The 9,666-nt window shown below is 44.2% G+C and overlaps 2 non-coding genes across 2 annotated transcripts in view; both read left to right on the top strand.

Annotated features, from left to right (window-relative positions):
• The first annotated feature begins 8,829 nt into the window (after nt 1-8,829).
• On the top strand, nt 8,830-8,982 carry LOC149195113 (5.8S ribosomal RNA). The gene has a single exon (XR_016255350.1). It is a non-coding gene; the product is annotated as a 5.8S ribosomal RNA (ribosomal RNA).
• Nucleotides 8,983-9,235: 253 nt separating this feature from the next.
• The window catches only part of LOC149195112 (25S ribosomal RNA), a 3,360-nt gene continuing 2,929 nt past the window's right edge, over nt 9,236-9,666 (top strand). Inside the window, exon 1 of the ribosomal RNA XR_016255224.1 lies at nt 9,236-9,666. This exon is cut by the window's right edge and continues 2,929 nt beyond it. This is a non-coding gene — a ribosomal RNA (25S ribosomal RNA).

Genomic DNA, 9,666 nt, shown 5'->3' with positions numbered 1-9,666 from the left:
CGGTGTTTAAACAAGTAAATCTTAAGGTGTCTTTTGATTTTGGACTAGCTTGTTTACTTTCGCTTGAAATCGAAATCAAAGTTATATAACAACTTTCTTTTTGTAATACATCAAAATTAAGAAAGGGAAAAGAAAATACATGCATTGTGCATTTTGCATTTGACTGTTTGCATGCTGATTTAGGAAAAAATTGCATTAGTGTGTGCTCTATGATCTGTGTGAAAAGATTTGCCTTTCTTCTCCCTCAGTAGTTAAGATTTTCAAAGTTGAAAGATTGAAAAGTTTGCTTCTCATCTTAGACTGCATTCAGGAATTTGTTACATACATCTCGTGGTGATCCTTAAAGGCAAACTACTAAACAAGATCAACATTAAAATAAATTCAATTTACATAACAACGCTTTGTAACATAACGTAAACACATAGAGGTCTAGGTAGAGACGTGTTCCGGCGTCGTTAAACATAGTGACTGTCGATCTCTACGAAGGTGGGTGATTCCTCCTGAGAGTTGGTGGCACTAATACAGACTTGTGCTCCCACGTACCATCACGTATATATTGGGAAACCCCTATAGGAACAAAGCCTTTATCCATAGGAAGCCGTGTCGGCCGCCCTACTGATCGCGATGCAGTGAACACAACATTCATGAAGATCGACCACCCGTACCGTAAAACGTATTCTGTGGTTTCGTGAAAAGTTTGGCACACCCTCTACCTAGAACTCCAGAGAAGTTTATTTTGGCCTTTTTCAAACTCTATAACTGAAAAAGTCCATCCGAGCATTTGTCACTTCGGGCTCGTTAAAACATCGAAGGAGACTAGAGTCATCTTTAGCTTTTTCTCGACTCTTAAAACATGAAAAAGCAAAGTTGTGTCTAAAGCGTCGGTAATAAAATTTATTTTAATCGAAACATAATCACCTGTTATTCCCACGTTGATCTTTCAGTTGAAAAGTATGGAGCCCACCAACCAAGGAAGTCACCTTGGCGGAAGTCCCAATCCCTTCTTCTCTTGGGGAGATGTTGGTGCGCCTCATATGGCCACATTGTCACTTCCAGGATTGACAATTGGCCTACCTGTATGGCTCTTTTATACTAATGTAGTTCAGATCACCACTAATCCTGAGCAGTCGAATCAACAGTCAGACCAGTCTAGAGCTACCCACCAGCCTTCCACTTCTTACAATTCTTCCTCTGATCCTTCATCTTCGCAAGGTAGAGCCGGCAAAAGTCAGCCTCCCATGGAGAAGAAGGAGAAGAAGAAGAAAGAAAAGAAGCAAAAGGAGCCTAAGGCAAAGGCGACTGGGGGCAAGCAAAAGACATCTGACAAAAATCCACACACTGCACCGACCAGTCCTAAATCGCCATGTGTCATTTGCAAAGGGACCCACTTCCACCGTGACTGTCCTTGTATTCCCCGGATACTAAGGGACTGGTCCCCCAGGTTGCACAATCCGGTAGCATCAACCTCTGATAGACATGTTGATTGCATTCCGTCAACTAGCGAGAGTGAAGGACAAAGAGGGAGACCAAGATCACCCTGCAGACTGTGTGAAGGTGATCACGCCATCCACCGGTGTCCATTCTTAGATGAGGCGAAGAGAGTTTTGGAAGATCGTCCGGTTTCACCGTTACGAATTCCTCCTGGATACCAAAAAATCGTGCCAAGTCCCTCGATAGTTGAAAATCCAGCTGGCCCGATCAAGTGGTCAGCTGAAGTGTCGGTCATTGAGAATGAACCTACTGAATCCAGACCAGACGAAAGTCTAAAGGTCGAAACGGCAGTTGACCCGGTTCTTCCTTCAGAGGTTTCATCCTCAAATGACACCGTCGTTGAAGATTCATCTTCAAATGACACCCTCACTGAAGAGAACAAGGATGACACCATCCAGATTCTTTTCATCAACACAGACTCTGATGAGCATCAGGGAAACGCGCCCATTCCTTTATCGCAGGAAGGAACATCGTCAGGGTCGTATCCGGCCGTGTATTCGGTCCCACCACCAAGCAACCTGGTTGTGTCCTTTGATTGGAATCAACTAGGCATACCTCGGTTACCAGCCAGTATCCCATTCAGAATCATCATCCAAATCTACAGAATGGTGATGGCTGGAACTATCATTGATGAAGGGGCATCTGTGAGTATCCTTTCCTCTATTGCTTGGAAAGCATTGGGTTCCCCGACGCTTTTACCTGAGATGAGAAATCTATCAGGTTTTGATAAAGGAACCAGTCACCCGTTAGGGATTCTCCCCAATGTTCCCATTACATTGAAGGGGAAGACAGTTCATATGAACATCATGGTCGTCCAGGGAGCCTGGGTGTATAACTTACTCCTTGGATGAGACTATATATATTGCATGGAGGCGATAGTGTCCTCACTCTTCAGAGTTATGTGTTTTCCGCACGAAGGAAGAATGGTCAAGCTCGTAGACCAACTTTCATTTCCAGGATCACGCATCACAAATAGTCAAATACCATCCCTTAACGGTTTATTCACTCAGGGAATGCCTCCACCCCCGGTTCTACTTCCCGATGAATGCGAGTGATTCAGAAAGATGTAACTGGGACCCAGGGGGCATGCACCCTGGCCTGCCTTAGGCAGAGGAAACCTTGGGTATAAAGTTAATTTCCGCAGAAGAATAGGACTAGTCCGTACCCCGTCCGAAAGAAGGAAGAGAGGGTTGTTCTAGGATAAAGTTCTTTTGTCAAAGTTATGTGAGTGAGATAATCAGCTTCTCGCTCCCTTTGTCTAAAAAGTAGGCTCTCCTGAGGGAGGAGATCCATTTGTGGCGGCAAGTAGCCACCATCTTTGAAGGCAAACCTCACCCATTAAAACATATGTTTTGAAGGATAAGTAGGGGCAGCCTCCAAAGAAAGAGATGAAATTGCTGCAACAAGTAGTCACCATCCTTAGCAACCTAATGATAGACATCGCCAAAAAGAGAGTTTAGTTTGCGGCAGCGAACAGAACCATTTTCCGGATAATAAGTAAGAGGCAAGCCTCCCTCCGTAACGCCAATGTTTTATCTGTTGCGATCTTGCAAAAATATAAAAGTGAACTGATGGGAAGACAAGTACCGTCGGCACCGAAAAATAATGAGAAGACAAGTATCGTTAAAAATATAGCAAGACGACAAGTAGAAAAACAGAGGTGGGACAGAGGAGGGGTAGCCTTGAAATTATACTTTATACCTGGGGGCATGCAAACCTTTTGGAGTGCAAGCACGGGACGACTATTTATTTTTTAAATTTTTAGGTCCTCCCTTTAAACCTGTAGGTCTAACCCGTTAAAATCGTAGGATTAGCCGTTTCCAGCTTGCATAAAGAAAGGATGTGGGGCAAAAGTCAAAACTTGCCAAATAGGAGCATAGCTTCGTGAGATAAAGCTCCTTAAAAAATAGCTATCTCACCTGAGGCGTTTCTTGTATTATGACTGGTATAATCGAGCAGTTTTAGCACACAGTTCATGCTCGTTAAAAAATAAACGCAAGATCCGAGCAGTTTTAGCACATAGTTCATGCTCGTTAAAAAATAAACATAAGTTGTGAGCAATCTTCCCCTAGAGTTCAAGCTCACCCAGAAAAAATGAACCGGTAAATAACCTTGGTAAATGTAACCTTTGACAACCATATTAAAACCCTTGGTCGTGTTCTTGCAGTCTCACCTCCATCCGTTCATTTGGCCAATCGTTCATCTCCATATGTTTGTTTACCCATTTTGAGGAACAGCTGCAAAGAGTGATTTCGCTTAGCCATCCTTGTGACACTGCCGTGATTGGAAAATTCCAACCTGTACCTGGAATCTGCTGCTATCCCTGTTTATCACTCGTTCCTCAAAAGACGAGTCTTCTTTGAGCTCTTTTCTCTTGACTCGTAAAATATGAAAAGTTTGCCGAGTTTTGGCCTTCCAGCTCGTTAAACGACCGGAAGAGCTATCCCTCCTCTAGATTTTAATCTTTTTGGACCTGAGGGATTATTGCACAAAAAGATCGAGCGCTTGTTTTGTTCGGCTCGTTAAAGCAATCGAAAATTCATCCCTTCTGTATTGTTTTATACTTTTTCGGACTTAAGGGATTAGATGACGAAAAAGGAATTCTGGAGTTGACTTTATGTACCTTTTCAGACTCTCTAAAAATGAAAAGGACCGAGTTATCCTTGTCGTTAGACTCGTTAAATTCATTAAATAGCGACAAACTTGTCTTTAGACGAGAACGAGTTTCCCTATCGCTAGGCTCGTTAAAACATAGCGATAGGCTTGCCCGAAGGGAAGGTTATAGAACAAGCATATGTTATCCTCCTCAAGCTTGATAAAAATAAAGAGGTATTGGTCAGCAATGACTGGGGAAAAATTAGGAGAACCTCACAACTTTAATGGTAGCAAGTCGCTCTTGAACATGACACTTGGTCCTCCGTATCACATCGGGTTGGGTTGTTTCATTCACCGGTCTCATCACCATGGTCCTTGCCACACCATCCACATTTGGGGTAATGCTACCAATCCATCACATCAGTGTCGTTATATGTTCAAGAGATGTTGTTCTGCAAAGAGTCAACCGTGTCCCATCCACTGCCATACATTGTCCTTCATCCATTTCATGACCGCCACCCTGAATCATACATCACATTTTGTTTTCACCTCATCACAATCACTAACTCCGTTCCGTGTCACTAATGTGGGATTCATTAAGGCCCTCCTTTGACGGATCGCTCCTTGTCGACATCAGCTCATTATCCAAGGAGTGGATCTAAGAACAACCCCTTCAGTACTTTGAAGCTTGCATGCCTCAATGGCAAGTTTCTCACTTCCGGCGACAGGTATACATCAATGACCTTCGACCAGAAGATTTTGCATGGTGGTCGACGCCAAGTCCTTTATTCCCACCATGTGAATTGTACTGCCGTACCTTGAGGGTCATCATCCTTATTGGTGATTCCTCTCGCGCTTGTTAACGGTTTACATCATTGACCGGTAATCAAGCGATGTCTTTCCATGTTCGACTTCAAGAAATTCTCACATGGATCGACTTGTGCATCGAGTGAAGATCGGAAGAGATTGAAGACCCCGGATCTAGTTTCATCCATCCGGGCTGCGATATATATTCAGGATATAAAGACATTTGATATGTACATCATTGCAGCAGATGATCATCCTTCTCAAAGGATGATAATTTCAGCAGAGAATTATCAGTCTATCATCAGACGATCGTCTGTGCTATGTACCAAAATGAATTTATAAAGCTGAGCATGGGAATGCCCGCCTCAGCTAGATCATGAAAAAGAATGAAAAATAATGTATTGTATTGTATCTTATTACAGGACACTTCTCAGCAGATTGAATGAACTTCGGATCCTCCTAATAAAGCATTTCACCCGATAAACGACCTCATACTTTAGGGGGCATCTGTTATAGACAATTTTGTGCCTTACAGCATCAGGCATGAATTGTCAATAATCCAAGGGATCCAAAGTCCCTAAACATGATTTTCCTACCCCTAGAGGAACAAGGTCAGCAAACCAAAAGCTCGAAGATCAGTTCTCCACCTGAAAACACTCAAAAACAAGCAATCCTGAAATCAAAGAAGGTGCTCCACTAGGCTTCTGCGCTGAAACTCAACTCCTCCATGGTGTACCTGCGTTGCAAAGCAGGTAGAACAAAGGCCACCTGCGCTGAGCGAGATGGGACAAGTGGCACACTGAGTCATTGCTCTGGAATCTTCCAAAAATGACACTTGGATCAGGGATTTCGCCTTGTGATGAGTCAGAGGCTCTGTTTCTCCAAGTGGAAGCAAGGTTCTCCAAGTGGACTCAAGAACTGAAGATCAAATGAAGAGAGAGAGGACACAAGGCAGCTACACATCAGTTGCAAGCTGACTCATCCTTTCTCAATTCATCTATATATTGAGCTCTCTCCTATGAGCTCAGGAGGCTGGAATTTTGTGCAAAGTAATGATATGATGTTGGTTTCACTATAGAACTATTGGGTGATTGCTTGAAGGAGGTGAAGAGGAGAAATTCTTTCTGCTGGGAGGTGTTGCTGGATTGGGGCCTTCAATGGTTGTAACATTCTCAGAACTTTACTTCTTCCATTAATAAAAGCTATTGAGGTTCTTCTATATGCACTTGTTTCAATGATGTATTGTGATAATTGTATATTTGATTTATGTTAATCCTTGAATCAATTATGATTGCATGCTTCTTGTAGTTTCCTTCTTTGTTATTTTGCAGGATCTCATTATAGCTGGGCCAGCAAAAGAGCAAGGAGCTGGGAGCAAGCAGCAAAGAGAAGAGTTTGGATTCGACATTAAGCGCAAGGCAACGATTAGTGCATTTCTTCATTCTCTCTTGCTTTCGTAAAGAAGTAAACCTTAAGTAGTTTTCTTTGCAGTTGTTGCTGAGGTACTATCACCCTTAGAGTGGGATAGGGTCATCCGAATCAGATACTTTTCCCTACAACATGTACCCACAGGTACGCCGTGAAGGGACTGCGGCCATACACGCAGGTCACCCATTCTTGAGGTGCGTAACCCCAGTCCACTTACTTCAAGGCAGAGAAGCGCGCTCACGTGGGGTTTCTTATGTTTGGCCCATGGTATTTAGCCCGCCGTTCTTGACTCTATGGTTTTGGCCCGTGGTATTGTTTTATATTATTATTATCATTAAGCCCCATGTTTTTGGGCTCCTTGTATTGGTTACCTATGGTATTGATCCATGATTTTAGGAATATCTTGCCTATATAAAGCAAAGGAGATCACTTGGCTAAGCATCTTTTGCAAATTGAATATCTTAAGATCTGAAATATTGGGTTATTGTTTTAAAAGCTTCATCTATATAAAAGTGAAGTTGAAAGCGAATCTATGAAGGGTGATCTCTCGAGCGCATGATCAGATCTGAGCATTTGACTATCTGTGGCAGACTGGGGGACTGCCAATTCAGCCCTAATCAGAGGTACGCAGGTGATTAATGGTGCAAGTGCGTGGGTACACAGAGCAGAAGAAGGAGAAGTGCGTGGGTACGCAGAGCAGAAGAAGGCACAGTGCGTGGGTACGCAGCGCGACAGAGGTTCAGGTGCGTAGGCACAGGGAAAGTACGCGGCGCTTCAGAAGCCGCAGGTGCGTAGGTACGTGGCACGATAGCATCTGTGGGTGCGTGGCTACAGTAGCAGTATGCGGCGCGATAGTATCTGTGGGTGCATGCCTACAATAACAATATGCAGTGCGATTGAAGAAACAGTGCGTGGGTACGCAGTGCAGCAGAAGGCTCTCTGCGGGTATACGCAAGGGAGCAGAAGGTGAAGTGCGTAGCCACGCAGGCCAGAGAAAGAAAAACTGCGTATCTGTCTTAAGATCTTTTGTTGACTAAATTTTTCTGTTGATAAGGTGTTCTGGGTTTAGTTTACTGTTATTGTGGATCTAGTTACTACAGTTGACTGGGTGATTTACTTGTACTTGTTGATCTCTTGATGTTTATGGATCCAGTTTGAAAATTTATGAAAAGTGGTCCTTGAAAGAAAAGAAGTAGGGGGTTGTAGCTCCCTTCCAGGAGAGACTGGAAAACGAGAGAGAGTTGTAGCTCTCTGCAGGTTGCAGCCTGCGTACTGGTAAAGGACTGCACCAGTACAAAACCATTGTAAAAGGAGTTTCTAATTTGAAAGAAGATAGAGACCTATTGCAGCAGGTGGTTTTCGCCCACATTGGGTTTCCACCTTACATCTGGTGTTCTTTGGTGTGACTATCTGTTTTCTTTGTTCATGCTCATTATTTTATGGTACTGACATGCGAAAATAATTCAAAGTATAAATAAGGATATTTATTAAAAGAACTTGATAATACTGATTCACCCCCCCTCTCAGTATTATTTCCAACAAGGCTTTTGCTGTTGGAAATATTAAGTCACAACATTTATGGGCATTTTTTATTTGAATTGTGTATGCACTCATGGTCCAACGGGGAGGAGGCTTGCTACACCGATGGTGGGGGCTATCTGGAAGAAGGATTTCGAAGTGGAACGCTTCAACCTCCCTCCTTTGCATGGAGGTGGTCGTAGGGGAAAATTATTTGCTGTCTAGTTGGTAAAGTTGTGGGAAATCTTCTAGGTTGCCTGTACATAGGGTGCGTGGGGTGCGGGGCTGCCCGATCCCTCCTCATGTTTGGATATGTTCCTGTATTATGTTGTGAGCCTCTTGATTTTTGTTTATTTCCTTCCTTTACCTTCTTTTCAGGGTTGCCGCAGGCGGTCAAGTGACTGAGGTCCACTGTTTCTGCTACCCGGGTGGACTCCTATGTGGCCTAAGTTCGCGGTGGGGAGGGGTGGGGGGGAATTTCTAAGAGAGGTTGTGGGCTCGGTTGGTCTTGTTTTATTTCCTTCCATTTCCTTTACATTGAGGCTGCCACAGGCAATCATGCGATCGAGGTCCATCATTGCTACTGTCCGGGTGGACTCCTAGGTGGCCTCTGTGTGGGGAGGGGAGGGTTGGGGGGCATTTCTTGTTTCAATTGTGTATGCGCTCATGGTCCAATGAGGAGGAGGCTTGCTACATCGAAGGTGGGGGCTATCTGGAAGAATAATTTCGAGGTGGAACGCTTCGACCTCCCTCCTTTGCGTGGAGGTGGCCGTAGAGGAAAATTATTTGTTGTCCCTTTTAACGAGGGCATGGGGCTAGGGAAGATTGTCCTCTATTCAAGCCTCCCCCTGTGAGGGGGTTAGACACCTTTGTTTCTCTTTCTTTCATTCATTTTTCTTCCTTTCCTCCTTTCAGCCCTTGGCCTTACATTTGTTGTGGGGGGTGCCCCTATTCAGTGTTGTGGCAGATTTTTCGGTAATACGTGGAAACGACTCTCGCAACAGATATCTTAGCTCTTGTTACGATGAAGAACGTAGTGAAATGCGATACTTAGTGTGAGTTGTAGAATCCCATGAATCATTGAGTTTTCGAATGAAATTTGTGCAAGAGGCCTTAGTCGAGGGCACGTCTGTGTGGGCGTCGAATCCCATTCAATTGTGCTCCCTATAATATGTTATGTTAGGGAGCAGTGGAGCTGGTTGTCCGTGCCCAATGCAGTGCATTTGGCTTAAATAGCTCAAGCGATGTTCTGTGTCGTGCGTCGACGAGCAGTGATCTTGTCCCCCTTGGATGGGTAGTCGGTGTTAGCTGATGCAGGCTTTGTGTGGCATCGCTTGAATTTGCTTTTCTTTCTCTTGTCCTCCCATCGAATAGGGTGGATTTAGCTCCAACTTTGCGACCTCAGCTTAGGCGAGAACACCCGCTGAGTTTAAGCATATAATTAAGCGGAAGAAAAGAAACATATAAGGATTCCCCTAGTAGCAGCAATTGAACCGGGAAGAGCCCAGTATGAAAATCAGGTGGCAACGTCGCCTGAATTATAGTCTGTAGAAGCGTCCTCAGCGGTGGACCTTGGCAAAGTCGCTTGGAAGGGGGTGCCTAAGAGGGTGACAACAACATCGGACCGGGACACTGCCACATCACGAGGTTTTTTCTGTGAGTCGGGTTGTTTAGGAATGAAGCCCTAATCGGCTGGTAAATTCTGTCCAAGGCTAAATATAGGCGAGATACCGATATCAAACAAGTATCGTGAGGGAAAGATGAAAAGGACTTTGAAAAGAGAGTTAAAGAGTCCTTGAAATTGTCGGGAGGGAAGTGGATGGAGGC

This window comes from Pinus tabuliformis, chromosome 2_2 (assembly GCF_031772625.1).
Source record: "Pinus tabuliformis cultivar Carrire ecotype Pingquan chromosome 2_2, CPIR1, whole genome shotgun sequence".
Taxonomy (NCBI): domain Eukaryota; kingdom Viridiplantae; phylum Streptophyta; class Pinopsida; order Pinales; family Pinaceae; genus Pinus; species Pinus tabuliformis.
The sequence above is the reverse complement of the archived record's forward strand: the minus strand, read 5'-3'. Positions and strand labels throughout refer to the sequence as shown.